This window comes from Triticum dicoccoides, chromosome 1A, assembly GCF_002162155.2.
Source record: "Triticum dicoccoides isolate Atlit2015 ecotype Zavitan chromosome 1A, WEW_v2.0, whole genome shotgun sequence".
Classification (NCBI taxonomy): domain Eukaryota; kingdom Viridiplantae; phylum Streptophyta; class Magnoliopsida; order Poales; family Poaceae; genus Triticum; species Triticum dicoccoides.
Window position 1 is genome coordinate 25,701,951 of NC_041380.1, and position 7,363 is coordinate 25,709,313.

Below are 7,363 nucleotides of genomic sequence, written 5' to 3' on the forward strand. Positions count from 1 at the left end.
TCAGTCATTAAATATCTAGGGACTCCAAACCTCGGGAAAATAACTTCCTTAAGCATTTTAATAGAAGTGTTATGATCAGCACTACTAGTTGGAATAGCTTCTACCCACTTAGTAACGTAATCAACAGCCACTAGAATATGTGTGTATCCATTAGAGGCAGGAAAAGGTGTTGGGGAACGTAGCAGAAATTCAAAATTTTCTACGCATCACCAAGATCAATCTATGGAGTAATCTAGCAACCAGGGGAAGGAGAGTGCATCTACATACCCTTGTAGATCGCTAAGCGAAAGCGTTCAAGTGAACGGGGTTGATGAAGTCATACTCGTCGTGATCCAAATCACCAATGATCCTAGTGCCGAACGGACGACACCTCCGCGTTCAACACACGTACAGCCCGGTGACGTCTCCTACGCCTTGATCCAGCAAGGGGAGAAGGAGAGGTTGGGGAAGACTCCATCCAGCAGCAGCACGACGGCGTGGTGGTGGTGGAGGAGCGCGGGACTCCAGCAGGGCTTCACCAAGCACTACGAGAGACGAGGAGGGAGAGGGGTAGGGCTGCGCCAACAGGGGAGGAACTTCATGTGTTGGGCTGCCCCTTTGCCTCCACTATATATAGGGGGAGAGGGAGGGCTGCGCCCCCACCTAGGGTTTCCACCCTAGGGGTGGCGGCAGCCCCAATCCCCATCTGGGGTGGCAGCCAAGTGGGGGGGGGGGAGAGGGAGGCGCACCAGGCATGGGCCTTAGGGCCCATCTGGCCTTAGGGTTTGCCCCCTCTTCTCTCCAGGCGCATGAACCTTGGTGGGGAGGCGCCCCAGCCCACCTAGGGGCTGGTCCCTTCTCGCACTTGGCCCATGTATGCCTCCAGGGCTGGTGGCCCCACCTGGTGGACCCCCGGACCCCTCCGGTGGTCCCGGTACGCTACCGGTGATGCCCGGAACACTTTCGGTGGCCAAAACCATACTTCCTATATATCAATCTTTACCTCCGGACCATTCCGGAACTCCTCGTGACGTTCGGGATCTCATCCGGGACTCCGAACAACATTCGGTAACCACGTACATACTTTCCCTATAACCCTAGCGTCATCGAACCTTAAGTGTGTAGACCCTACAGGTTCGGGAGTCATGCAGACATGGCCGAGACAACTCTCCGGTCAATAACCAACAGCGGGATCTGGATACCCATGTTGTCTCCCACATGCTCCACGATGATCTCATCGGATGAACCACGATGTCAAGGACTTAATCAATCCCGAATACAATTCCCTTTGTCTAGCGGTACGATACTTGCCCGAGATTCGATCGTCGGTATCCCGATACCTTGTCCAATCTCGTTACCGGCAAGTCTCTTTACTCGTTCCGTAACACATCATCCCGTGATCAACTCCTTGATCACATTTTGCACATTATGATGATGTCCTACCGAGTGGGCCCAGAGATACCTCTCCGTTTACACGGAGTGACAAATCCCAGTCTCGATTCGTGCCAACCCAACAGACACTTTCGGAGATACCTGTAGTGTACCTTTATAGCCACCCAGTTACATTGTGATGTTTGGCACACCCAAAGCACTCCTAGGGTATCCGGAAGTTGCAAATCTCATGGTCTAAGGAAATGATTCTTGACATTAGAAAAGCTTTAGCATACGAACTACACGATCTTTGTGCTAGGCTTAGGATTGGGTCTTGTCCATCACATCATTCTCCTAATGATGTGATCCCGTTATCAACGACATCCAATGTCCATGGTTAGGAAACCGTAACCATCTATTGATCAATGAGCTAGTCAACTAGAGGCTTACTAGGGACATGGTGTTGTCTATGTATCCACACATGCATCTGAGTTTCCTATCGATACAATTCTAGCATGGATAATAAACGATTATCATGAACAATGAAATATATAATAATAACTAATTTATTATTGCCTCTAGGGCATATTTCCAACAGTCTCCCACTTGCACTAGAGTCAATAATCTAGTTCACATTGCCATGTGATTAACACTCACAGGTCACATCGCCATGTGACCAACATCCAAGAGTCTACTAGACTCAATGATCCAGTTCACATCATCATGTGATAAACACTCCAAGAGTTCTGGGTTTGATCATGTTATGCTTGTGAGAGAGGTTGTAGTCAACGGGTCTTGCCATATTCAGATCCCTATGTATTTCGCAAAACTTTATATCGTAGATGCTGCTACCACGTTCCACTTGGAGCTATTCCAAATTATTGCTCCATTATACGTATCCGGTATCTCTACTCAGAGCTATCTGGATAGGTGTTAAGCTTGCATCGACGTAACTCTTTATGTCGAACTCTTTATCACCTCCATAACCGAGAAACATTTCCTTATTCCTCTAAGGATAATTTTGACCGCTATCTGGTGATCTACTCCTAGATCACCTTTGTACCCTCTTGCCAGACATGTGGCAAGGAACACATCAGGTGCGGTACTCAGCATGGCATACCGTATAGAGCCTACGACAAAAGCACAGGGGACGACCTTCGTCCTTCCTCTTTCTTCTGTCGTGGTCAATCTTTGAGTCTTACTCAACTTCACACCTCACAACTCAGCTAAGAACCCCTTCTTTGACTGATCTATTTTTAACTCTTTCAAAAACATGTCAAGGTGTGCGTTCTTTGAAAGTATCATCAGGCGTCTTGATCTGTTTCTATAGATCTTGATGCCCAATATGTAAGCAGCTTTATCCAGGTCTTCCTTTGAAAATCACTCTTCAAACAACCGTTTATGCTTTCTAGAAATTCTACATTCGAATCAACAATATGTCATCCACATATACTTATCAGAAATGTCGTAGTGCTCCCACTCACTTTCTTGTAAATACAAGTTTCTAGTAAACATTGTATAAACCTAAAAGCTTTGATCACTCTATCAAAACATATATTCCGATTCCGAGATGCTTGCTCTAGTCCATAGAAGGATTGCTGGAGCCAGCATACCTTTTAGCATCCTTAGGATCAACAAAACCTTTTATTGTATCACATACAACTTTTCTTACGAAAACTGGTAAGAAAACTTGTTTTGACATCCATCTGTAAGATTTCATAATCGAAAAATACAGCTAATGCTAACATGATTCCGACGGACTTAAGCATCGCTACGGGTGAGAAATTCTCATCGTAGTCAACTTCTTGAACTTGTGAAAAGACTCTTTCCCACAAGTCGAGCTTCATAGACGGTAACATTACCTCCCACGTCCGTCTTCTTCTTAAAGATCCATTTATCTCAATGACTTGCCGATCATCGGGCAAGTCCACCAAAGTCCATACTTTGTTTTGATACATGGATCCTATCTCGGATTTCATGGCTTCTAACCATCTGTCGGAATGCAGGCCCACCATCGCTTCTCCATAGCTCGTAGGTTCATTGTTGTCTAACAACATGATATCTAAGATAGGATTACCGTACCACTTAGGAGTAGTACATATCCTTGTCGACCTACGAGGTTCGATAGCAACTTGATCCGAAGCTTCATGATCACTATCATTAACTTCCTATTCAACAGACGTAGGTGCCACAGAAAACATCTTTCTGTGTTGCATCATTCTCTGGTTGAAATAAAGGTTCGACAACCTCATCAAGTTCTATCTTCCTCCCACTCAATTCTTTCGAGAGAAACTCCTTCTCGAGAAAGGACCCGTTCTTAGCGACAAACAATTTGCCCTCGGATCTGAGATAGAAGGTATACCCAACTGTCACCTTTGGGTATCCTATGAAGATGTGTTTGTCCGCTTTGGGTTCGAGCTTCTCCGGCAGAAGCCTTAAGCATCGCAGCCCCAAACATTAAGAAACGACAACTTTGGTTTCTTGCCAAACCAATGTTCATATGACATTGTCTCAACGGACTTATATGGTGTCCTATCTAAAGTGAATGCAGCTGTCTCTAACGCATAACCTCAAAATGAAAACGGTAGATTGGCAAGAGACATCATAGATCGCACCATATCTCATAGGGTTCGATCACGACGTCCGGACACACCATTACCTTGTGGTGTTCCAGGTGGCTTCAACTGTGAAACAATTCCACCATGTCTTAAGTGATTGCCAAACTTATAACTCAGAAAATCCCTTTTTGATCAGATCTTAGGAACATGATCTTATTGTCATGATGATTCTTAACTTCACTCTGAAATCGCTTGAACTTTTCAAACGTTTCAGACTTGTGCTTCATTAAGTAGATATACCTATATCTACCCAAATCGTCAGTGAAGATGAGAAAATAGTGATATCCACCGCACGCTTCAATTCTCATTGGATCACACGCATCAGCATGCATGATTTCCAACAAGTCACTTTACCGTTTCATTGTACCTGAAAACGGGGTCTTAGTCATCCTGCCCATGAGGCATGGCTCTCATGTGTCAAGCGATTCAAAATCAAGTGACTCCAAACATCCATCGATATGGAGTTTCTTCATGCATCTTACGCCAATATGACCTAAGCGGCAGTGCCACAAGAAAGTGGTACTATGATTATTAACTCTACATCTCTTGGCGTGAACATGTGTATCACCACGACCGAGATTCAATGAACCATTCACATAGGGTGCATGACCATGAAAGGTATCATTCATGTAAACAGAATAACCATTATTCTCTAACTTAAATGAATGACCGTATTGCAATGAACATGGTCTAATCATATTCATGCTCAATGTAGACACCTGATAACATTTATCTAGGTTCAATACTAATCCCGAAGGCAGATGGAGCGTGCGATGGTGATCTCATCAACTTTGGAAACACTTCCAGCACACATCGTCACCTCGCCCTCAGCCAGTCTCCGTTTAGTCTTAGCTTTTGCTTCAAGTCACCAATAATAGTAACTGAACTGGTATCCAATACCTAGGTGCTACCAGGAGTACTAGTGAGGTACACATTAATAACACGTATAAATTTTGTTGAAGTTGCCAGCCTTCTTATCTACCATGCATTTGGGGTAATTCCTCTACCAGTGGCCGTTCCCTTTACAATAGAAGCACTTAGTCTTGGGTTTGGGTTCAACCTTGGGTTCCTTCACTGGAGCGGCAACTGGTTTGCCATCCATGAAGTTTCCCTTCTAGCCCTTGCCCTTCTTGAAACCAGTGGTCTTGTTAAACCATCAACACTTGATGCTCCTTCTTGATTTCTACCTTTTGCGGTCTTAAGCACCGCGAACAGCTTCGGGATCAACTCCATACCTTGCATGTCATAGTTCATCACGAAGATCTAGTAGCTTAGTGATAGTGTCTAGAGAACTCTATCAATCACTATCTTATCTGGAAGTTTAACTCCCACTTGATTTAAGTGATTGTAGCACCCAGACATTCTGAGCACATGCTCACTAGCTGATCTATTCTCCTCCATCTTGTTGGCAAAAGAACTTGTCAGAGGTCTCACACCTCTCAACACGGGCATGAGCCTGAAATCCCAATTTCAGCTCTTGGAACATCTCATATGTTCTATGGCATTCAAAACATCATTGGAATCCCGATTCTAAGCCGTAAAGTATGGTGCACTAAACTATCAAGTAGTTATCAGGAGTTGTCTGTCAGGTGTTCACAACATCCACAGACGACGTTGTAGGGGTTTGCACATCGAGCGATGCATCAAATACGTAAGCCTTCTGTGTAGCAGTGAGGACACTCCTCGGACTACAGACCTAGTCCGCATCATTGCTTACAATATCTTTCAACTTAATCGGTCTCTAGGAACGTATTGAAACAGGGAGCTACAACGTGAGCTATTTATCTACAACATATTTGCAAAGACAATTTAGACTATGTTCATGATAATTGAGTTCATCTAATCAAATTATTTAATGAACTCCCACTCAGATAGACATCCCTCTAGTCATCTAAGTGAAACATGATCCGAGTCAACTAGGCCATGTCCGGTCATCACGTGAGACGGACTAGTCAACATCGCTGAACATCTTCATGTTGATCGTATCTTCTATACGACTCATGCTCGACCTTTTGGTCTTCCTTGTTCCGAGGCCATGTATGTACATGCTAGGCTCGTCAAGTCAACCTAAGTGTATTGCGTGTGTAAATCTGGCTTACACCCGTTGTATTCGAACGTTAGAATCTATCACACCCGATCATCACATGGTGCTTCGAAACGACGAACCTTCGCAACGGTGCACAGTTAGGGGGAACACTTTTCTTGAAATTTTAGTGAGGGATCATATTATTTAAGCTACCGTCATTCTAAGCAAATAAGATGTAAAACATGATAAACATCACATGCAATCAAATAGTGACATGATATGGCCAATATCATTTTGCTCCTTTTGATCTCCATCTTCGGGGCTCCATGATCATCGTTGTCACCGGCATGACACCATGATCTCCATCATCATGATCTCCATCATCGTCTCTTCTTGAAGTTGTCTCATCATCTATTACTTCTACTACTATGGCTAACGCTTTAGCAATAAAGTAAAGTAATTACATGACGTTTATGTTGACACGCAGGTCATAAATAAATTAAGACAACTCCTATGGCTCCTGCCGGTTGTCATACTCATCGACATGCAAGTCGTGATTCCTATTACAAGAACATGATCAATCTCATACATCACATATATCATTCATCACATCCTTTTGGCCATATCACATCACAAGGCATATGCTGCAAAAACAAGTTAGACGTCCTCTAATTGTTGTTGCAAGTATTTACGTGGCTTCTATAGGTTTCTAGCGAGAACGTTTCTTACCTACGCCAAAAACACAACGTGAATTGCCAATTTCTATTTACCCTTCATAAGGACCCTGTTCATCGAATCCGATCCGACTTAAGTGGGGGAGACAGACACCCGCCAGCCACCTTATGCAACTAGTGCATGTCAGTCAGTGAAACCGGTCTCACGTAAGCATACGTGTAAGGTTGGTCCGGGCCGCTTCATCCCACAATACCGCCGAATCAAGATAATACTAGTGATGGCAAGATAATTGACAATATCGACACCCAGAACTGCTTTGTGTTCTACTCGTGCATAGTAACTACGCATAGACCTAGCTCATGATGCCACTGTTGGGGAACGTAGCAGAAATTCAAAATTTTCTACGCATCACCAAGATCAATCTATGGAGTAATCTAGCAACGAGGGGAAGGAGAGTGCATATACATACCCTTGTAGATCGCTAAGCGGAAGCGTTCAAGTGAACGGGGTTGATGAATTCGTACTCGTCATGATCCAAATCACCGATGATCCTAGTGCCGAACGGACGGCACCTCCGCGTTCAACACACGTACAGCCCGGTGACGTCTCCTACGCCTTGATCCAGCAAGGGGAGAAGGAGAGGTTGGGGAAGACTCCATCCAGCAGCAGCACGACGGCGTGGTGGTGGTGGAGG